The 23,323-nt window shown below is 43.8% G+C and overlaps 1 protein-coding gene across 26 annotated transcripts in view; it reads right to left on the bottom strand.

The window, feature by feature from the left end:
• Window positions 1–8,492, bottom strand: part of LOC146352003 (uncharacterized) — a 260,443-nt gene extending 251,951 nt beyond the window's left edge. For all 26 annotated transcript variants that reach the window (XR_014787561.1, XR_014787550.1, XR_014787551.1 and 23 more), the window contains exon 1: window positions 8,452–8,492. The gene's annotated coding sequence lies outside the window, so the exon portion shown is untranslated. The remainder of the gene's footprint in view (window positions 1–8,451) is intronic.
• Between the last annotated feature and the right edge of the window lie 14,831 nt (window positions 8,493–23,323).

Here is a 23,323-nt window from a genome sequence, read left to right as displayed (position 1 = left end):
CAATGACCACACACTAGTTACTCTTTATGGCTTTATATATCATGAACAGTTTTGAAAGAGTCAGACTTACAAGAGGCTGAGTTTTGGTTCGTTTCAGTGGAATGCTTTTGTGGGCCACCAGAATCCAAATTTTTGGCAGCTTTATCATATAATGCTAGCTGTATCTGTCTAATTTGGCTTTTTGTGGGTCTACGCTGTAGACTACAGTAATATCTGGGTGGTCATTTTATCCCATACAACATGATCAAATGTTTTTCAGTGGTAAGGGATTTCTTGTAGGCATGTAAATACTCAGGTTGTTTTCAGACATCCATTAAGAGAACACTTTCATATGTTGCAGCCATTCTTAAGAATGATCACACAACTATTTTTTAGATGGTGGATTGAGTGAATGTTGGGTGGCCATGGGTCCCACTTTACAGAGGACAGTCCTCTATTTCGGCGGCCACCAACCTTTTGGGGGTCAGTGGCACATTTGGAATTTTGAGAGTGCCATGGGTGGTCCCACAAAGTGGCTGCTATGGAGGACTTCCCCATTCATAAAATTATTGCCATAGTGAGCATGGCTGGTCACAAAAGACATATTTTCCAGAACACAAACTGGTGAGAAAAGGAACTTGGCCAAGAACCTAAGAACAAGGTTCAATAAAGGACTATCCTCTGACAGCCCTTCAAATAAAGCAGGGGTTTCCAACATGGTGTGCCCACGGACCCTGCTCTTAGTGTCCACCAGACTCCCTGCTGCTCCAGATTTCGATTTTATTTTTAAAGAAAACTCAGTGCATCTCAATTCCTTCTTTTCTTTGTAACATCTAATACAAAGTAGAACATAGGAAACTGCCTTGATAGTGAGCCAGAATATTGGTCCATCTAGCTTTGTATTACTACACTGAGGGCATTTCTACACCAGCCTAAAATCCCACAATTAAAAAGGGATTTTCTCCTTCCATTTTAAATGCAGGATCATGACGACTCCCTTTTTCACCCGCTTCCTTTTCCCTCACCCGCTTCCCCCTCCTTCTCCCCATATCTAAGTCTTCCATTATCTCGCTCCTCTTCTTGCCACTGTTCCTCTTTTCAAGGAGGGAACTCAAGCGGAACAGAACGGGGTAATTTGATAGCTCATTATCTACGATCTATTTAAAAACGAAACAGAGGGCATTTAGTTCAGGAGACACCCTGGAGGGTCACAGCACGGTGCCGGCAAAGTTCTGTGAAGGAGCAATCTCAATTGCAGGATCAAAGCTCTGTATGAAGGAGCCCAGAGTAGCAGCAGCTTTCCAGGTTTTCAAACATGTCTTTCACAGCCCTACCTGGAGATGCCACCAGAGACTGAGCCTACAACCAAATTTTGCATTGCATGCAAAGCAGCTGCACTATCACTACGCCATAGCCCTTCCCCAATAAGATGTGATGATATTGCACTGTGCACTTCCCTGCCAGCCACTGCTGTGAGATGCAAGTACAGAGATACATAGCAAAATGACATCATCTCATGCGCTATTTAGTATTAGACGTTTCTAATACTAGGCTGCTTACTTTTCTTCACTTGACCAGGAAACCCAGTCTTGGAGCCCAGCCAGAGGGCAAGAAAATTGGGGAGAGTTGCAGAAGAAATGCATCAAGTAGCTGAAGGGTTAAGTGTACACACACACACCGCTACATACATTCATGCAGTTATTGCAACTGTGATAACATTTATTTTTAAATTAATGAACAGCTAGTGGGAAACAGCTAATTAAAGGGCTGATTGTGACTAGGAGGTACTGGGAAACGACCAATTAAAGTGCCAGTAATAGGGACAAGCCTCAGTAATGCCTTGGACAGGCTGACACTGCCGTTGCATTTAAGTAACAAATCAGTCAATGAATCAATCACCAGAAATCAGGTCTGAAAAATAATGGGAGGACTATGTTGTATTCTGGCACAACAAATCAACTGTGCACTGTTCCGTTAAGTACAGCCCAGACTCCCCTCTCCTTCGATTCCCTTGGGAGAGAGAAACCCTGCTGCAGGTCTGTGTTAGCAGCCCTGCCAAATAGCTGTATATACCCTCTTGTTGTTGTTGTTCAGTCGTTCAGTCGTGTCCGACTCTTCGTGACCCCATGGACCATAGTACGCCAGGCCTTCCTGTCCTGCGCTCTCTCCCGGAGCGTGCTCAAGTTCATATTCATTGCATCCGTGATGCTATCTAGCCATCTCATCCTCTGCCGTCCCCTTCTCCTTTGGCCTTCAGTCTTTCCCAGCATCAGGGTCTTTTCCAGGGAGTTTTCTCTTCGCATTAGGTGGCCAAAATATTTCAGCTTCAGCTTCAGTATCTGTCCTTCCAATGAGCACTCAGGGTTGATTTCCTTTAGGATGGACTGATTTGACCTCCTTGCAGTCCAGGGGACTCGTAAGAGTCTTCTCCAGCACCACAGTTCGAAAGCATCAATTCTTCGGCGCTCAGCCTTCCTTATAGTCCAGCTCTCACAGCCATACATTACTCCTGGGAAAACCATAGCTTTGATTAGACAGACCTTTGTCGGCAAGGTGATGTCTCTGCTTCTTACTATGCTGTCTAGGTTTGCCATAGCTTTCCTCCCAAGGACCAAGCGTCTTTTAATTTCATGGCTACAGTCACCGTCTGCGGTGATCTTGGAGCCCAAGAAAGTAAAATCTGTCACTGCTTCCATTTCTTCCCCTTCTATATGCCAGGAAGTGATGGGGCCAGATGCCATGATCTTAGTCTTTTTAATGTTGAGTTTCAAACCAGCTTTTGCACTCTCCTCTTTCACCCTCAACAAGAGGCTCTTTAGATCCTCTTCGCTTTCTGCCATTAGGGTGGTAACGTCTGCATATCGGAGGTTGTTGATAATTCTCCCAGCAATCTTAATTCCGACCTCTGATTCATCCAACCCGGCATTTCTCATGATGTACTCTGCATATAAGTTAAATAAGCAGGGTGACAATATGCAGCCTTGTCGTACTCCTTTCCCAATATTGAACCAATCGGTTGTTCCATGTCTGGTTCTTACTGTTGCTTCTTGACCCTCGTACAGGTTTCTCAGGAGACAGGTAAGGTGGTCTGGTACTCCCATCACTTTCAGAATTTGCCACAGTTTGTTGTGATCCACACAATCAAAGGCTTTAGCGTAGTCAATGAAGCAGAAATAGACGTTTTTCTGGAATTCTCTTGCTTTCTCCATGATGCAGCGAATGTTGGCGATTTGATCTCTAGTTCCTCTGCCTCTTCGAAACCCTGCTTGTACTTCCGGTAGTTCTCGGTTCGCATACTGCTGAAGCCTAGCTTGTAGGATTTTGAGCATCACCTTGCTGGCATGTGAAATGAGCGCAATTGTGCGGTAGTTTGAACACTCTTTGGCGTTGCCCTTCTTTGGAATTGGAATGTAAACTGACCTTTTCCAGTCTTGTGGCCACTGTTGAGTGTTCCAGATTTGTTGGCATATTGAATGCAGCACTTTAACAGCATCATCTTTTAGGATTTTAAATAGCTCGGCTGGAATACTGTCATCTCCGCTAGCTTTGTTGTTACTAATGCTTCCTAAGGCCCACTTGACTTCACTCTCTAGGATGTCCGGCTCAAGTTCAATGACCGCACTATCATGGCTATCAGGGACATTCAGATCTTTCCTGTATAGTTCTTCTGTGTATTCTTGCCACCTCTTCTTAATCTCATCTGCTTCTGTTAGGTCCCTGCCTTCTTTGTCCTTGATCATGCCCGTCTTTGCACAAAACGTTCCCTTGAGATCTCCAATTTTCTTGAAGAGATCTCTAGTCTTTCCCATTCTGTTGTTTTCCTCGATTTCTTTGCATTGTTCATTTAAGAAGGCCTTCTTGTCTCTCCTTGCTATTCTCTGGAACTCTGCGTTCAGTTGGATATATCTTCCCCTTTCTCCCTTGCTTTTCGCTTCCCTTCTTTCGTGAGCTACTTGTAAAGCGTCCTCAGACAGCCACTTGGCTTTCTTGCATTTCTTTTTCTTTGGGATGGATTTCGTTGCTGCCTCCTGAACAATGTTACGGACCTCCGTCCACAGTTCCTCAGGCACTCTGTCTATCAGGTCTAATCCCTGAAATCTATTCCTCACCTCCACTGTATATTCATCAGGGATATGATTTAGGTCATACCTGAATGGTTTAGTGGTTTTCCCGACGTTCTTCAATTTAAGCCGAAATTTTGCAAGAAGCAGCTCATGATCTGAGCCACAGTCAGCTCCAGGCCTTGTTTTTACTGACTGTATGGAGCTTCTCCATCTTTGGCTGCAAAGGACATAATCTGATTTCGATATTGACCATCTGGTGACGTCCATGTGTAGAGTCGCCTCTTGTGCTGTTGGAAAAGAGTGTTTGCTATGATCAGCGTGTTCTCTTGGCAAAACTCTATTAGCGTTTGTCCTGCTTCATTTTGTACACCAAGGCCATGCCTGCCTGTTATCCCGGTGATTTCTTGACTTCCTACTTTAGCATTCCAATCCCCTATGATGAAGAGGACATCTTTTTTTGGTGTTAGTTCTAGAAGGTGTTGTAGGTCTTCATAGAACCGATCAACCTCAGCTTCTTCGGCATCAGTGGTTGGGGCATAGACTTGAATTACTGTGATGTTGAATGGTTTGCCTTGGATTCGTACTGAGATCATTCTATCATTTTTAAGATTGTACCCCAGTACTGCTTTTCCCACCCTTTTGTTGACTATGAGTGCTACTCCATTTCTTCTAAGGGATTCTTGCCCACAATAGTAGATATGATGGTCACCTGAATTAAATTCGCCCATGCCTGTCCATTTTAGATCGCTGATTCCCAAGATGTCGATGTTCAATCTTGCCATCTGATGTTTGACCACCTCCAGCTTACCTTGATTCATTGATCTGACATTCCAGGTTCCTAAACAATATTGTTCTTTACAGCATCGGATTTTCTTTTCACCACCAGACACATCCACAGCTGAGTGTCCTTTCGGGTTTGGCCCAGCCGCTTCACTCTTTCTGGCGCTACTTGGAAATACCCTCTGCTCTTCCCCAGTAGCATATTGGACACCTTCCGACCTGAGGGGCTCATCTTCCGGCGTCATCTCTTTTAGCCTTGTGATACGTTCCATGGGGTTTTCTTGGCAAGAATACTGGAGTGGGTTGCCATTTCCTTCTCCAGTGGACCACATTTTGTCAGAACTCTCTGCCATGACCTGTCCGTCTTGGGTGGCCCTGCACGGCATAGCTTATGGCTTCACTGAGTTACGCAAGCCCCTTCGCCACAACAAGGCAGTGATCCATGAAGGGGATATACCCTCTAGTTTATATCTATTATGTCACCACCACCTGTGTGAAGCCTGAACTATTAATCAAGATTCAGCAAGGAACAGGAAGACAATACAAAAGCAATGAAGTTCAAAGGTGTGGTAATGACAATTCTTCTTCCCGAGAAAACAGCTTGCATGGAAGCAACCTCAGCTGAGTCATATAATATTGATAGATGGAGGAAAATTTTCCTCAGAGTAGGAAAATTGTTAAAAGGATGCAAAGAGGAAATTTTCTATAATAAGAAAGAAATGCTGCAGGTAACAGAGAAGCACTATTTCATGAAAGCTTTACTTTCTGTGGCTCCAAAATATATTCTGAGTGAAGGGTAGTCCCCAATCACATGCTTCCCTGTCCTCTGTCTCACCTCACACCTTGATCAGAGATGCTTCTACTGGAAAGGTGAACCGGTGTGTTTAATCATCAGCTTGTGGGACAAGCTGCACTGGTATTTTTTTGTACCTATGATGCATTTTTAGTAGATAAACCTGTTCCTGAACCTTAATGTAAGTCTGGAGGGAAATGTGATTAAGAGAATCCTGGGGAGACCTAGGAGAAGCTTACCAAAGAAAATATAGTGTTAGAGAGATGAACAGAGATGATTATATCCCAGTGTGCTCTAGGCCAATCATAGCTTGACACCAGGTAGGTGGCTTTGGGAAAGCCAGTCTGAGAATCCTAGAGCCAATCTACACGTGTGATTTACTGCAGAGGAAAAGTACTTGAGGGTCGCTGGGGACACATGAAATCATGGCCACCCTGATGTTTCCCTCTCTAAAGTGTGCATTTCTGAAAGTTGTTTTAGCACTTATTTTACCTTAAATGTGGCTCCTGCACACTTCAGCTTCAGTGTGCCCCATTCACCCAAATTTAATCCTGCACACTGGGTGCAGTTAGGGGTCTGGCTGTGCCAGGTCAGGGGAGAGGGGTTGGGAGACTAGCCCGATAGGTCTACTCAGATGTAAGGAGCAGAGGCAATAAAGCAAGCCAAAGGGTTGGTAAAGCAGCACCACTGCTGTACTGCTGCAGCCTGCCCTCCCCACAGCCTCCCCTCCCCACCACCTCTGAAAAGAAAAATATATGGTAGCACTGGGGCTCTCACCCGAGGACACAATGGCTGCAGTCAGACATTACACTCCCAGTCCTCCAAATCATGGGTTGGGGTATTGAAAATCAAGTCTATGCTCACATACTTCCTCCCCTCCCGCTTCATGTACTCAGCTTAATCAAATATTTCCCTCATTTGATCAAACCACAGTTTGACGTTACATCTGAAAAAGAAAACTGTGGCTTGAGTGAGCAAGGGTTGCAAACCAAGATCAAACAGTGTTATGCAAATCTGGTTTGGAGGGCTTGATCAAACCAGAGTTTGCCAGTTTAGCAGTAACAGGAAAGTACGGTTAGATCAACCCAGGAAGTTTTCTGTTAACCTATGAGGAGAGGGAGGACGATAGAGCGTGCAAGCACAGAGCTCATGCACCAAATGTAACCAAAATAGCGGATCAGAATTCTGCATCACACTCACTGTTGCAACAGTTTTGGCTGCTGTGCTATCTAGGGAAAATAGCCTGGACCCTCATGCACTGCTCAATAAGTGAGCAACAAATACACATTTGCTGCTTGAGAAGAAAAACATCTGATACAACACTCTTACTCTTTTACAGCCTGCAGCACAGCAGCTGGACACCACCCTAACACCTCCTCAACAGCCAAGGTGTTTAAGAGGTGGAATTCACTCCCTGCCCTGGATGACTCTTCTAGCCTCCACTGACTTCCAATAGCTCACACCTGCTTCAACACATTCTGGGACTGTGTTTAAAGGCATACCCAAGTCCCCAGAGACTTGATTCTCTAAGGGCAACTATGAGCAAGGTGACATAATTTCCTCTGAATTGCCAATGAATGCTTTAATAAATTAACAAATTCTAGACCAAATATAAAGTCATTGCACTTTTTTCCAGCCTCTTAAAAGAAATGGGTGTTTGAAGGGTTCCAAATTAGGACAAATAATCTAAACCCTGCCTTCCCCAATTTGGTGCCCTCCAGATGTTTTGGACTACAAATTCCAGCATCCCTGACTATTGGTCACACTGCCTAGGCTGATGGAGGGCACCAGGCTGGGAAAGGCTGATCTAGCAAATCAGCAAGCTTTTTTTTAGGTAACACCACCCACACCCCTGTTGTAAAATACTAGAAAAATTTAACACAACCAAATTACTCTCTTGGGAAATGGAAGGGTTGGCCAACAATTTTGTACAATCGCCCCTTATTCCACAGTCCGGTGGTTCAACATACTCTTTGAAATCCCGCTTGTTAGATCAGGTATTCCACAGCTGCTTCCTCAACAGTGACTCACAGCAGCAGTAAAAAGCCTGTCTCCACAAAGCACACATCTAAAGCCACAGAAGGTTACATCTGCACTAGACCTCTCTCCTTAACATTTACCACTGTTGTTACAACGGATTCCGTTCAATTGGGTGTGTCATGGCAGGGTTTTTTAAGATTCTGACTCTACTATTGTCCACTTATATGAGTTCAAAAACAAGCCATTTATCCTGACTTTGTTCCAAAATTGTCTTTAATTTGGCTTCTGTCCCAGTTTGTTGAGATATTCTGGAGTTGATGACCATAAGGGCAGAAAAGTCATAACTCCAGCTGAAGACCGTTGGGCAACATGCGTGAGCTGCAAAAGCAAGCTGCCAGTGCTGAAAAGCAGCTGAGGAGAGGGGGAGAGAAAGAGGTTCATGCATTTATGAGCCACCATCACCATGTGGCAGCTGGATTGGGTTGCAAGCGCTGTGATGCTGCACTGCATAGCCTGCACCAGCAGTCAGCAGAGATGGACAGAGGCCAGGGCCCAGACCTGGTAAAGGGGCCATTAATCAAGAGCAGACATTATCAGCTTTGCTCTAACTTGGCATGAATTCTAGCCTGGAGGGAAACCATTTGTGCTGTGTCTTTCCTAGCCAGCCACCCCCACACCCCACCCCAGGGAGGAAACTCCACAAAAACTGGGAAACCACCAAATGATTGGCAGTCAGGGGAAAGGGTGCAGGGCCAGGGGAAGGGAGCATGACAGACTAGATTTGGCCTACAGACCTGAGGTTCAACAGCCCTGCTTTTTCTTGCTCAGTAAAACTGTTGAAATGGAGGTGCTTACCTCAATGCTGCTTTTTATCTGTGCGTGCTTCACAGGAAGAAGAAACTCAGGCCCAGCAGCTTTCCCAAATAGGACACATTGATCATGTGACAGCTTTTAGGGGCAAAATGTTCTTATAGCAGAAAAAGCACTTGCATTGCTAAATAAATAAATAAATAAATAAAAGGGTACCTCAGTCCAACCTCTGTAATAAATCAGTCCAAGAATAGTGCACTGTGTTCCCAGCATTATCAGTTAAAGGCAATTACACAATGTGGAAAAACTGTCCAGAACAGAGTCACAGAGCTTATCACGATTGCTTCCTGATGGGAAGCCGCAATAAACAAACAGAGCCCAAGGCCAATCAAAGACTAGCTTGGACACTTTTTCCTCTTGTTGCTGTAGGTATCTAAATAGGGTGTAAACAGCTCAGAAACAGTGCTGAGAATCACTTCGAGGAAGTACAGTTTCCTTTTAATGCACTTGCTAAATCTGCGTATCCCTCCTTCTCTTAGGGGTTCATCACACGGAGCTTTTAGCCTGCTATTGAGATGGCTCTGTCACAGAAGTTTGCGGGCTCTTTAGATGATGCCATTACCCTCCAGGGTGTCTCCCGCCATTTCCCCCAGCCTATCCCGTGTTTTCCCCAAATGCAAACAATGTGGTATTTTTCCCAGCCCACGGAACAAGAACACCATGACCTCCACGTGGAATTCTCCCACAGTGGAAGAAACCGCTCTGTCTGCCTGCTGTGGCTGTTTGTTTTCTGTTGCTGGGGGTACAGTCAGGATGATGCAGGCATTGCAGATGGGAGTGAGGTTGCGGGGAAGGAGACCGGAGCAGATTTGACAAGCGCGAGGGCAACAGTTGCGATTGCGTCTCCTGCCTCTGCATTTCTCAGTTGGAGGGAGAAGAGGATAAAATGCCTCCCTGCAACGAAGGGAGACACATCTGATCCCCCACACCACCAAGCTCAGAAGCAATGTCCTCTGTTGTTTCAGAGCACCCTATTAAGTTCAATGAGGCTTACTCCCAAGTAACTGTGCTGAGGGTTGCAGACTTACAGCGTGATCTTATGTCTACTCAGAAGTTAGTCCCACAGAGTTCAATGCCACTTACTCCCATGTAAGTGTGCCCAGTATTTCAGACTTATACTGTGGTATTATCTCTACTCAGATGTAAGTCAGAGGTTTCCTGGGGGCTGTGAGAAAACAGTACAGCAGAAGTTAAGCTACAAAAACAAGACTCCCCCCACTCCTTTGCGCACATGCCAGGGAGGGAGGGAGGGAGGCACTCCCTCAGTTCAAACCACGTGACTGGCGTGTAAAGAAGTCCTTCCTAATCCTGCAAAGAAACGGAAAGCAGGAAGCGCTGGAAAGGATGTGGGTTTTTGCAGTGGTTTTGCTTAACGTAGAAACACCCTTAGACTTTCCCCACCTCACTAAAGTCTGCAAAAACTTCATCAAATGCACCTTTATAAATGTGATTGTATTTGTTTCAGCCTAGGACCTAAGACCATCTGTTTGATCCTTTCGATTTTTAACATAAATTTTCTCAGAGGATTAACTAAGGCTGCAATCCTACATCCACTTACCTGGGAGTAAGTCCTGTTGAACTCAAGGAGACTTTCTTCTGAGTGGACATCTATAGGATTGCACTGAAAATGCGAGGGAATTGTTTCACAGATTAGGAGCATGTTCTTCATAAACTGAGAGATTTCTGAGTTATTGAAAATGACAGTAATAAAATAATTGGTAATAATTGGTAGGGTGGCCACATGCATCACAAAAAAGAAGACACAGATTTGCATAAAATGTGCATATGCTAATTTAAATGTATGGATTCAGAAATAATTACTATAATTTAAACAGAAATACAGTACCGTTCACCATAGTGGGGAAGACTGTGACCAGGTCGACCTGTGTGCCTGCTCTGTCTGGTGTCCAAGTGGTCATTGTTGAAGGGCAGCTTCAATGCCCCCCTTGCTCTCCTTTCTTATGGTTCTTTATCTGTAAGCTGGACTTGGACTGGACAGCCCTTTAAATGGAGGACTGACATCAGTCTGACAGCCCTTCAAATAGAGAACTGTCCTCTGTAAAGAAGGACACATAGGCACCCTTTTGGTGACGTCCAGCAACCAAGAGGTTGCAGAATTTCAGTGCAATCCATGTACTGTTTCCATAATCTCCCATTTTACTTCCTTTCAGTAGGCATAGGCCAAAATCCAGTAGCCTGTTCCAGATGAAGGAGCTCTCAACCTGTAATGGTTTTCACTTTTTTTTTTCAGTGGAGGAAACAGATCTGTGTGTGAATTTGTTCACACTTGTATTCTCCCTTGGAGCAAATCTGCAGCTGTATATATTTTATTTATTTATTTATTTATTTATTTATTACATTTACGTCCCGCCTTTTTTCCTCCAGGGAACTCAAGGCAGCGTACAGAATCCCCCTCCTCCTCCATTTTATCCTCACAACAACAACCCTGTGAGGTAGGTTGGGCTGAGAGTCTGTGACTGGCCCAAAGTCACCCAGTGAGCTTCCATGGCCGAGTGGGGACTAGAACCCGGATCTCCCAGCTCCCAGTTCAACACTCTCACCACTGCACCACACTGGCTCTCTATTTTCAGTGAATACCCTCTGTTTTCTTGAAATTATGAGCTACCAATGTATGTACATGCATGGACAGCTTGCAAGTAGGTTTGTCCATGACAATCTACATAAGGACTTTGCGGTCTGTAACATGCAGAGCAGCCCAGGCTCTCACCAACTTGCTGGTATGTTCTGACTTTTGATGTTATTTTTGAAATTTGTGAAGTGCAATTATCCCCTTTGGATGCACATCTGTGTTCTGGTTAGAAAGCTTAACACATACAAAAAAAATCCACAGATTTGGGTACATAGTAAATGGACAAATCTATCCTAAATGCCTTAAACCCCAAATATTCTAGCTCAATTTGTTTATGAATTACAGTCAGTCAGGGCAATCCTGCTTCCTGAGTCAGAGTGCTCCAACCTCAGAGCCTTTGATGTAGTCTAAGCCTACCATGCAAGACCAGCAGTGCAGAAGAGAGGAAGGCGTGGGGTTTTACATCTTCCCAGAAACCATAGCATTGCACTGTTAAGCTCTCATCCACAGCTCAGATAAACCAAAGCAGTTAGATTTGAGCTAGTGTAGTATCATTCATTTCAACAGGGCAAAATCAACTCTGCCTTGACTGGGTTGTATCATTTTATACATGATAAAGATTAGATTTAGAACTAAAATGTTCAAGGAGTGTCTTTGGACCAGAAATAAATTTCCACTATCCAATCACATTATTTTACCAAAAATACTGAGCATCACAGCTGCCTGTTGCATTATATTCTACTTAAATTCTTACTTCCACTATTATCTGGATTTGCAACAACAAGGTAAGAACATAAGAAGAGTCAAGATGGATCAGGCCAAGGGTCCATCTAGTCCAGCATTCTGTTCCCACAGTGGCGGAGCGAATGCCTATGGGAAGCCCACAAGCAGGACATGAGTGCAACAGCACTCCCCCACTTGTGTTCCCAGCAACTGGCATGCAGAGGCATATTGCCTCTGATACTGGAAGTAAAAGATAATCATCATGACTAATAGCCATTAATAGCCTTATCTGCCAAGAATTTGTCTAAACCCCTTTAAAGCTGTCCAAGTTGGTGGTGATCACAACATCTTGTAGTAGCAAATTCCATAGTTTAACAATGTGCTATGTGAAGAAGAGATCCTAGTGTGAGTCCAGACAGCAGGGGACCGCATTTGCCATTTTGATGCCCATTCCCTCATCTTGGAGAAATCCTTTTGGAGCTCTTCACAATCCTTTTTGTTTTAACCACCTTAAACATCAGCCAACCTGGTAACTCCAGCTCATTTATGGACAAGCTAAGCAGCACTAGTACCAGCACAGATCCTTGGGGAACGCCACTATTTACATCTCTCCATTGTGACTACTGACCATTTATTCCTACCCTTTGCTTTCTGTTCTTTAACCAGTTACCCAGCCATAAGAGGACCGCTCCTCTTATCACATGACTGCTACATTTGCTTAGGGGCTGTTTGTTTATTTTTGATTTGATTTGTACCCCACCTTTCTACCAAGAATAATGGCACTCAAGGCAGCTTACAATCATAAATAAAACTTGAGTAAAACAATAACACAATAAAAAGATTCCCCAAAGATCTTAAGATCCGGGCAGGCTCACATGGGAGAAGGCAGTCTTTCAGGTAGCTTGGTCCCAAGCTGTGTCGGGCTTTATAGGTCATAACCAGCACTTTAAATTGTGCCCAGAAACAGACTGGTAGCCAGTGAAGCTGTTGTAACAAGGGAGCCATGTGCTCCCCGTAACCAGCTCCCTTCAACAGTTTGGCTGCAGCATTCTGGACCACCTGAAGTTTCTGAACAGTTTTCAAAGGCAGCCCCACATAGAGCACATCACAGTAGTCCAAATGGGATGCAATTAAGGTGTGCGTAACCATGGCCAGATCAGTCACCTCTAAGAACAGGCGCAGTTGGCGCACTAGCTTCAACTGTGCAAACACAACACACTCCTGGCCCCTGTTGAAACCTCGGCATCCAGGTTCAGGGCCAAGTCCAGAAGTACACCCAAATTGCGACCCTGAATCTTCAGGGAGAGTGCAACCCCATCCAACACAGGTTGAGTCTCTATTCCCTGAACATTGGTGAGGCTTTGTCAAGAGCCTTTTGAAAGTTCAAGTAAACAGTGACTAATCCTTGCCCCCATTTAATGACACTCTCAAAGAACCATAAAAGATTAGCAAGACAGGACTTACCTTTGCAGAAGCCAAGTCTATAGCAGCCTTCCCCAACCTGAGTCCCTCCAGAAATTTTGGATTACAACTTTCATCAGCCCCAGCCAGCATGCCATGGTTAGGGATGATGGGAGTTGTAGCTGAAAACATCTGGAGGGACCTAGGTTGGAGAAGGATGGTCTCTAAAGTCTATTGTTCTGTTTCCCCAAAGCAGCCAACCTTCTGTTCATGAAGGTTATGACCATTTGTTTGACCGCAAAACCTGTGGATGTTGCCTTATACCTGGGGTAGGCAAATTTAGGAGGTCTGGGGTCACCCCTTCCCTTTGGTGCCAAAAATGGGGGGGGGGACAAGCTAATTTTGACCGTTTGGGCACTCCATAGCAGCTCCAGACACCATTTTGATTGGATTTTTTGTTTTACATTTTTTGGGAGGTCCACCCGAATTTCAAGAGGTGGCAGGTGCCACACTGGGGGGCTGTTGAGGTCACATGCAGCCTGCAGGCTGCATGTTGCCTACCCCTGCCATATACGAAGCTTGACCATCTAGCCTAGCACTTTCCACTCTGACTGGTAGCAACTCTCCAAGATCTCAGGCAGAAATCCCCATCCCTGTGTTACCTGAAAACCTTTTAACTGGGGAAGCCAGGAATTGAAGCTGGGATTTTCTACATGCAAAGCAAGCACTCTGCTACTGATCCATCATCCCTCTCCATGCATGGCCGCAATTTCAAGACCCCTCCTTGCTCTCCCTTCTTAGGGTTCTTTATCTTTAAACTGGGCTTGGACCAGGCAGCCCTTCAAATAGAGGTCTGTCCTTTGACAACCCTTCAAATAGGGAACTGTTCTCTGTAAAGTAGGACACATGCCCACTCCTCTCCTAGGAACTAGTAAGCAATATTGTGTTGTAACCTAAACTTTGCTCTCAGTTCAGTCTCTGAAAAACAATCCTTGGCCTCAAAATGAAAAGGTAAGAATGCCAAATAATTAAAGTTTTCCAGTATTACACCACATGCAAAAAAGAAAGAATATATACAAAATGAGGCTTCTTAAAAGGAGTTCATTCAGCCAAGCAACAATAGCCAGAACCACACATCATTTCACTAATTATTGCATATCTATCAGGAAGCAAATAATGTTGTCTTTCACGGCATGCTGAGTAGTACTAGACAGAATTCTATTGCTTATTGGCAGATTCACTCAGATCATTTGAACACTGCAAACTGAGGGAAATCAATGCAAAACGAAAGTTTGCACCTAAACCAAATAAATTATACTTTTAGTGCTTTGTGTTGTCTGGAAGAAAAGAGGTTTAACTGATCAATGTCCAAATAAAAAGTGTGTGCATGTTATATGGATACAGTGATAAAACATGGCAACGTACCATTTTTTTTTAATATATTACAAATATATTTGAGCAGTCAGACTGGGGGCCCATGAGTTCTGAACATATATCCATGACAAAGATAGCTAAGAGGAATGAATAACAAACCTAATTCTTTTGATGGGACGCCAGTCTAATGGCCATTTTAGCAGTTGTCTTTTTCATAAATCTTCATGTAATCACAATAAACAACACAAGATGGGTCCCATTCTCAAATTCAATGTCAAAAGAGATGGCACCACAATAGGCAATATTTTTTTATGCAGCAACCTACTAATGTATGGTCTGGTTCTCTTCTAGAGTCTGAAAATCCAGTGTTTTACATTGTAACATTGTCATAGCATTCCTTTCCAAGAAAATTAATCTTATGTTTATAGCTCCCAGTCAAACAGGGAATGTATCACGGTAAATATCTAAATTTGTGGATGCAGTGTGACCTTGCATCAATGGTTCTACACAGCAGAACTAGGTAAAATAAATCGTATACACCATATCCAGACCACCAAGTCTTATTTCCTTGGAACAAGGAGTTCAAGGGTGCAGTGCCACGTGGTAGGTTCAGGGGGCCATGCAAGCCAAGGGAAAAGCTTTTGAAGACCTGTTTATTTATTTATAACCCCTCAGGGCAGCTTACAATCATAAAAACCACAAAAATAACAATAAAAGTAATAACAAAAACAAAATAACAACCAAAACAATATATGCAACTTATGAAAATATTAAAATATTAAAACTCATTAAAGAGCCAGCAGTAAAGGTAATACTTAAAGCAACAGATTAAAGGTTAAATGCCAGCTGGAAGAGGAAGGTTTTGATTCAGTGTCTAAGGGAGCGATCCTATCTGGATCGACAGTTGCTGCTGAGCCTGGGGGCGACCACCTATCCAGTGCAGGGCATGAGGAGTGGTGAGGAGCAGATCTCCTCCCTGCTTCCGCCGCCCTGCTTTCGCAGCTAGACAGCCAATTTCAGCTGTCTATCTGTGGGACCTCGGAGCGTAGGAAGGGGTGGCTGGATGACACATAAGAAGAGTCATACCAGCACTTCCACCATCCCCACCCCGGCCTGCCCACACGAATGCCCTGTTTTCACCACTCTGCCGGGCGTGGAGCATGGGGCCGATCCATGCTGCCTCTGAGGCAGCGCGGGAGGGGGTGGAGGTCGGTTCACCAGGAACAGACCTTGGACTGCAAGCTCTGAGGTTGGTTCCCGGAAACCGACCACTCCTATGGCCATCTAGCCACTGACTGGTGGCCATAGGATTGTGCCCTAACTGTATACAGTGAAGAGGGCATGTGGATCTCCCTGGGAAGGGCATTCCACAAATGGGGGGCCACTACAGACAAGGCTCTTTCCTTGGTAGCCAGCCATTGCATAGTTGTGGGTAGCAGCATCCAGAGGAGAGCCTCTGAAAATGATTTTAACAGTCAGGCAGGAACTTATGGGAGAAAGAACTCCCTCAGGAAGAAATATAACCCATGAACCTTATATTAGCTACCCTTATTCTTACCCTAGCTGGGGACATAAGGTCCTTTATTGTACACATTCTAGCCCTGTACTAATTGGCGGTAGCCAGGCCAGTCTCTACCATTAGGCAGAGTGAGGCAGCCACCCCAGGCAGCTGATTCTGGGTGTCATGAAAAGGCAGCACATTGTTAGTTATATAATGCAGTGGTCTCCAAAGTGAGGTGCACGCCAGACGATCCATTGGGGTGTGCGAGCCGCCTGATGACTGAGCAGCCTCCTGCTGCCCTGACGAGCTGCTATTGTATGCAATGATACCGGTGGCGAAGGCAGCAGGATGGGATGGGAGCCGAGAGGGAAGTGCCATGGTATCTCTCTCTCGGCTCCAGTCCTATTGTGCCTCTGCTGTGGGCACCAAGAGCAACTGCGCCAGTCTCTGCCAGGCACGGCAGAGGAACCGCAGCACCACAGCAGCTGCCATCCTGCCGAAGGAGAGCAGAGAGGAGATTAACCCTTCCCACTCTCCTTTGGCAGAACGAAGCCGAGAAGAAAGTGCGGATCATGACAGCAATGTCAGCTATGATAGCCATTAAGACCAAGTATCAGAATAAACTGAACTTAGAACAAGACCTTCGAATCGCTGAATCACAAAGTGTTAAACCAAGATTTTCAGAAATAATGAAGCTTATTCAATCACACTTCTGTCACTAAAATACTATTAATAATACTTTTTTTTAGTGAGAGCAAAAAGAGTTTTTGTACCATTAATAAATAAAAATAAAAACTCTTTTAAAAATATTGTTTATTTCATCTTTATCTCATCCTTTTTTCATTTCAATTTTTTCTGTATGTTTTATAACGTACATAATATATTAGTACAGTAGTACATGTATATAATTTATAAATAAATAAATATACATATATTGGGGGTGCGTGCTCAAATTTTTTTTACTGATGGGGTGTACAATCAAACAAATTTGGAGACACTGATTTAATGTATTATTATTGTATTTTGCTACCAGGGAAGGGGAGAGGTGTGGTATTTATTTATTTAGTTACATCAGGAGACAAAATAACTTGGCCGGTCTTCAGTACTATGCAGTGCACCTTAACCGAGGTGGGGTACCATTTCCTGCCCCGCCTCAGGCAGCAGAATATTTTGGGTGGGCTGGCCCTGGCAGTCCTTCTCCAGGGCCACATGTGAAGATCTTTCCCAGCCTAGCTTTTCAAGATCCTTTTAGCTTGACATAGTGATTTTAAAATGAGACAGTTTTACCTAGTCAGCTTGTATAGTGAATGTGCTCCTAGCGCTCCTAGTTAAAGACATCATGCATCTATTTTGGCCTTTCCTCCCTAACAAAGTTTCTGTGGAAAGAAGAAGAAAAAAACAAACAGAAGAAGTAGTGGGAAAACATGCGCGGGTTACGAATGATGACATCTGGACCCTTCATAAAATTCCGTGACTGCGGTAGGGTGATTTCACAATAAAAGTCTCATCTGGATGCACCAATGGTTTTTGTGGCCTGTTAGAGATTCTCTACACAAAGAACTTACTTATACATGATTCAACTATTCCTGGACTGTGATGCTTAAGACTGCTGGAATCCAGCTAAATGGGAGCAATCTGCACTTTGAGGGAGAGAAAAAAATACATCAGAGCTCCACCTGCGTTTCTTTTTCTTAATCACTACTGTTTTTGTCTGGTAGTTACGGCCACTGAAAGGAAAGACAAAAGGGTCAAGAACAACTCAAGGCAGCCTGTTGCCACATTTTTCAAAATGGAAGAATCTACCCTTCGTCTGTGTTGAAAAATACAAAGGCAGTATTTGCTTTTGTTCCACACAGCTCCAGCCACATTTGCCAATAACATTTTTAAAAATCCCAAATGAGAGACAGGAGTCATTAACGGACAAACACTGCGTATATATGTGTATCCTTTTCTACTCTGAGAGACGTCATAACAAGTTTATGATGCGGCTAAAGAGAATCCCTGGCTTGTTTTGGTTAGGAAACAGAAATTCCTTGCATAACACAGTGATTAACTAATGTGGCAAAGAACTACTCAACACAAAACCTGACCCACATATATGAGGAACAAGCATTCCATGGTATTTAGACACTATGAACTGTTTTGTTTTCTTTTCCATAGTGTCCAGCATTAAGCCCTTAAATTTTCCAAATTAAAGTACTTTACACACACAAAAGAGTTTGCATGCTTCTTATTTGTGTTGTAAAGGAGGCAACATATATTTTTTTTAGTTTGTTATATTGTTGAGCCCACCCATCCTTAATGATTTTTAAGAAAGGCCCTGTTAAGGATCCTTCTTTTGTGAAGTAATATATCCGGGGGGAGGTGGGGAGACATAGAAGGATCGCCTCCTCCCATATGTGCCTGCCCGGACCTTAAGATCATCAGCAGCAGCCCTTCTCCGTGAGCCCCTGCCAAAGGAAGTGAGGCGGGTGGCTACTAGGAAGAGGGCTTTTTCTGCTGTGGCACCCCAGCTCAGGAATGAGCTCCCTAGTGAGGTTCGCCTGGCGCCTACATTGTATTCCTTTCGGTGCCAGGTGAAGACCTTTTTATTTTCCCAGGCATTTTAGCATTTTAGCTTTCTAAATTTTTATCTTTGCTGTTTTAAATCTGTATTTTAAACTCCTGCACTGCTGCTAGGTTTTATTGTGGTTGTATTGTTATATTGTGGTTTTAATGTTCTATATATTTTAAATTGTTTTATTGTGTGTTGTTTGGTTTTAATTTTTGTGAACTGCTCAGAGAGCTTCGGCTATTGGGCGGTATAGAAATGAAAATAAATAAATAAATAAATAAATAGAAGGGCCTTCTTAGTTGTGGCCCTGGTACCTTTTTCTTCTTCTTTTTTTAGGCCTCAATAAAGCATTATAAGTGAAACTCATATCTAGACTGGCTTTCAAAGATAGGGAATTTTGACAGTAGCAATTTTATATCTTCATGACTTTATATTCTGTGAATTGGAATATTACATAGGGTTGGATCCAGAGAACCAAGAGTGGAAGGAAGCTCATGGAAGGGGGCTTGGCTGTTGTATACTCCCCACTGCAGCCCTCCCCAACCCCTAAAAAGCTGCTCACATAAGGTGCCTCCCTCCCAATTCATTCCTCCCCAGATAGCTGACCATGTCATATCTCTTGCATTCTGGAGGACCTCCCAGTTGTCAGGATCACCTTTTGGGGAGTGCATGAAGGAGGAGAAAAAAAGCCTTCAGCTTCCTTCTATTCACAACTCGCAGGACCCAACCTAGAATTTATATCTGCCTTTCCTCACAAAAGAGGCTGAAGGCAGCCTACAACAGTAAATACAATGGGTTGGATCCAGCCTAAGTTAGTTATACATAAGTCCCATTGAAATCAATGAGGCAAGTTAATAATGACTTAGAATCATAGAATAGTAGGGTTGGAAGGGGCCTACAAGGCCATCGAGTCCAACCCCCTGCTCAATGCAGGAATCCAAGTCAGAGCAACCCTGTCCAGCCAGATGCATCCCTGGACAGATGGCTGTCCAGCCTCGTCTTGAATGCCTCCAGTGTGGGAGAGCCCTCCACCTCCCTCGGTCCATTGTCGTATTGCTCTAACAGCCAGGAAGTTTTTCCTGATGTTCAGCCAGAATCTGGCTTCCTGTAACTTGAGCCCATTATTCCGTGTCCTGCACTCTGGGATGATCGAGAAGAGATCCTGGCCTTCCTCTCTGGGACAACCTTTCAAGTACTTGAAGAGTGCTATCCTGTCTCCCCTCAGTCTTCTCTTCTCAAGGCTAAACATGCCCAGTTCTTTCAGTCTGTCTTCATAGGGCTTTGTTTCCAGTCCCCTGATCACCTTTGTTACCCTCCTCTGAACCCTCTCCAGTTTGTCTGCATCCTTCTTAAAATGTGGTGCCCAGAACTGGACACAGTACTCCAGATGAGACCTAACCAGTGCTGAGTAGAGGGGAACTAGTACTTCCCGGGATTTGGAAGCGATGCTTCTATGAATGCAGCCCAAAAGAGCATTTGCCTTTTTTGCAGCCACATCACATTGTTGGCTCATATTCAGCTTGTGATCGACAACAGTTCCAAGATCCTTCTTGTTTGTAGTGTTGTTGAGCCAAGTATCCCCCATCTTGTAACTGTGCATTTGGTTTCTTTTTCCGAGGTGCAGAACTTGACATTCATCCCTATTAAATGTAATTCTGTTGTTTTCTGCCCAGCGCTCCAGTCTATCAAGATCACTTTGAATTTTGTTTCTGCCTTCCAAAGTATTAGCTATCCCTCCCAATTTGGTGTCATCTGCAAATGTGATCAGCATTCCCTGCATCTCCTCCTCCAGGTCATTAATACAATTGTTGAAGAGCACTGGGTCCAGGACTGAGCCCTGTGGTACTCCGCTCATTACCTCTCCCCAGTTTGAGAATATCCCATTGATAAGCACTCTTTGAGTCCGATTCTGTAGCCAACTGTGGATCCACTGAATCGTTGTTTCATCAAGCCCTCTTTGAGCTAGTTTGTTCATCAGGATATCATGGGGCACTTTGTCGAAAGCTTTGCTGAAGTCGAGGTATATTATGTCTACAGCATTCCCACAGTCCACAAGGGAGGTTACTTGATCCAAAAATGAGATCAGATTCAACTGGCAGGATTTATTCTTGACAAATCCATGTTGGCTTCGAGTAATCACTGGATTGTTTTCAAGGTGCTTACAGATGGATTGCTTTATCATCTGCTCCAGAATTTTCCTAGGGATTGATGTCAGACTGGTCTGTAGTTCCCAGGTTCCTCCTTTTTGCCCTTTTTGAAGATAGGGACAACATTAGCTCTCCTCCAGTCATCTGGCACTTCCCCCGTCCTCCATGATTTCTCAAAGAGAATAGACAGCGGTTCTGAGAGTTCTTCTGCCAGTTCTTTTATTACTCTAGGATGCAGGACTTAAGTCCCATTGACTTGAATGGGAACTAAGTACAACTAATTTAGTCTGGATCCAACCTGATTTGATTTCATACTTCAGCCCAGTTAGGCTGAAGTATGAAATCAAACCAATCTAACCCCAATTGGATCCCCAACCTGATATAAAATATAAACAACAAACGATGGGATAAAAACATCAGAGTCAGGAGCTAAAAGATAAAAACAGCAACTAAGAGACCATTACAAATGTCTCAAATCATGCTAAAAGAGTGGGAAAATAAGGACTTCACCTAGCACCTTAAAGCTGAAAAACTTGCCAGGCAAACATATCTTGAGAAAGCATCCCATAATGAGGTTGCCATCATTGAGAAGCCCCTCTCTCCAGAAACAACCTCCCTGACATCAGATCTTGACTGGCAGGCAGGTTCATGTAGGATAAGTTGTTCTGTTATTTTGTTTTCTAATTGTGAATTGTTTGGTTGCTGGTTTTTAATCCTGTTGGCATTTGTAATAGAAAGATAGTATACATACAAAGATGTTTGGTTCTCATTCACTTAATCGCAGAGCACTAAGCGTGAGGGAGGAAAGTTGGAAGCTGGAAATAAGACTGCCAGATGCACAGAAAAAAGGTTACTTGGCCTGCTACTCTATCTTGAACAGAAATTGATCCCAGATGCCAGATGCACAGAAAAAAGGTTACTTGGCCTGCTACTCTATCTTGAACAGAAATTGATCCCAGGAATTAACAAGGAACACTTTTTACAGCATAACGATTGTATTGGTACATGTTAATGTTTGCAGATCAAGTTGCTGTTAGCCACATGAGCAGGTCCTATTAAAAAAACTTGGTAACCCTAAACACAAGTCAGCACTTTCCTTGATATGGAATTTAATGTCAGGTCATTGGACAGATAGGACATGTGTTCAAGGCATATGCCTTTAAAAAAAGGTTGCTCAGTAACAAGTAGAATCAGTAGAGCTAAATGGGAACAAAGAATGGGAATGGCATGGTGGAGCAGCATTGAAATGAGCGAATGTGTATTAGGTGCATGGAGAGGCTTGCTGTTATTTGAAGGAACATCCAAGACTGGATTCAAGCCAGTACCAAATGTTTAGTTTTAGGGAATGAACGTTTTGAAAAGCAAATCCATGACTACCCGAGTCCAGTTAGGCTGAAATATTAAATCAAACCAGTCTAACCCCCAGTGAGAGATAAGGGTTGGATGTGCCTGATCTCGTCTGATCTCAGAAGCTAAGCAGGGTCAGCCCTGGTTAGTACTTGGATGGGAGACCGTCTGTGAATCAGGCTTCCTGCATTGAGCAGGGGGTTGGACTCGATGGTCTTGTAGGCCTCCTCCAACCCTATGATTCTATGATTTCAGGAGACACTAAATAGGTTCCAGTGAACTACTTTAGTATTACCTGGATTGTGTATCACCCTACAGGTGAGCAAGTACATTCGTGTGTGTGTGTAGGAAACAGTATAGTGGTTGGGAACTCACAGAAGCCCTCACTGGAAACCTAAGAGAAAAACAAATGAGGTTTGGCAACTCAAGGGTGCAATTTCATGCTTGAGCACCAGAACTCTGCTATGTGCAACTAACTGTGCAGCTTTACTGTGGACCTCCTGAGTTCTCTTGAGAGGTAAGCAGAGCTGAATAACCATCTTTCTTTCTGACTTTTCAAGTTGGCCCATTTGTTTTTGCTCCTGAAGTGTTCAGGAAGGATGTTCTGCTCCATTTATTATGAAGTAGGTGATAAGAAAAAGAAAAGGGGGGGAGCTTTAAAATGGAAAATATCCCTTCACATACAGAGACTGTCTCTTGACATTGCCAGAACTATTGTTCTTTGTGGGTTTGCTTATGTTTAAATTTCCCCGATGCAACGTCCTTTGCTGCTAAAGATGTGCTTTTTAAAAAATTAATTGCAGGTTTAATATCTGATAGAATAGTGAGATGGCCAGGCTGTTGAGTTTAGACCTGGGAATCCCAGCTAAGAAGTTCATTGGGTAGCCTTGGTCAAGTCATTGGCTCTCTTTCAGTCACAGGGTCCTTGTCAGGCCTCTTGGAGAAAGGTCGGGTGGAAACACAAATATAATAAATAAATAACATGAGCTCAGCTAGGAGGGCTGGCCTGATCATTACTTTTCTTGACAGATGTCTATAGTCAGGGCTATACATTCTATAAAAGGGGTTGGGGGGAATCCAACCAGTTCTGTCTCAAAGTTTGCCACCTGTATAAATTAAGTAAATTGGTATGTGCTTATTCTGCACATTTTTCCTGCTAATTATGAAGAAGGACTATGAGGTGTGCACATCCCTGAAGGCAGGCCAGTGCCCTGTTAATC

The sequence above is a fragment of the Heloderma suspectum genome, chromosome 2 (genome assembly GCF_057233095.1).
Source record: "Heloderma suspectum isolate Gila_16-S chromosome 2, 16-S_ref, whole genome shotgun sequence".
NCBI classification, from domain to species: Eukaryota; Metazoa; Chordata; class Lepidosauria; order Squamata; family Helodermatidae; genus Heloderma; species Heloderma suspectum.
Note: the sequence above shows the minus strand (reverse complement) of the source record. Positions and strands in the feature narration are given on the sequence as shown.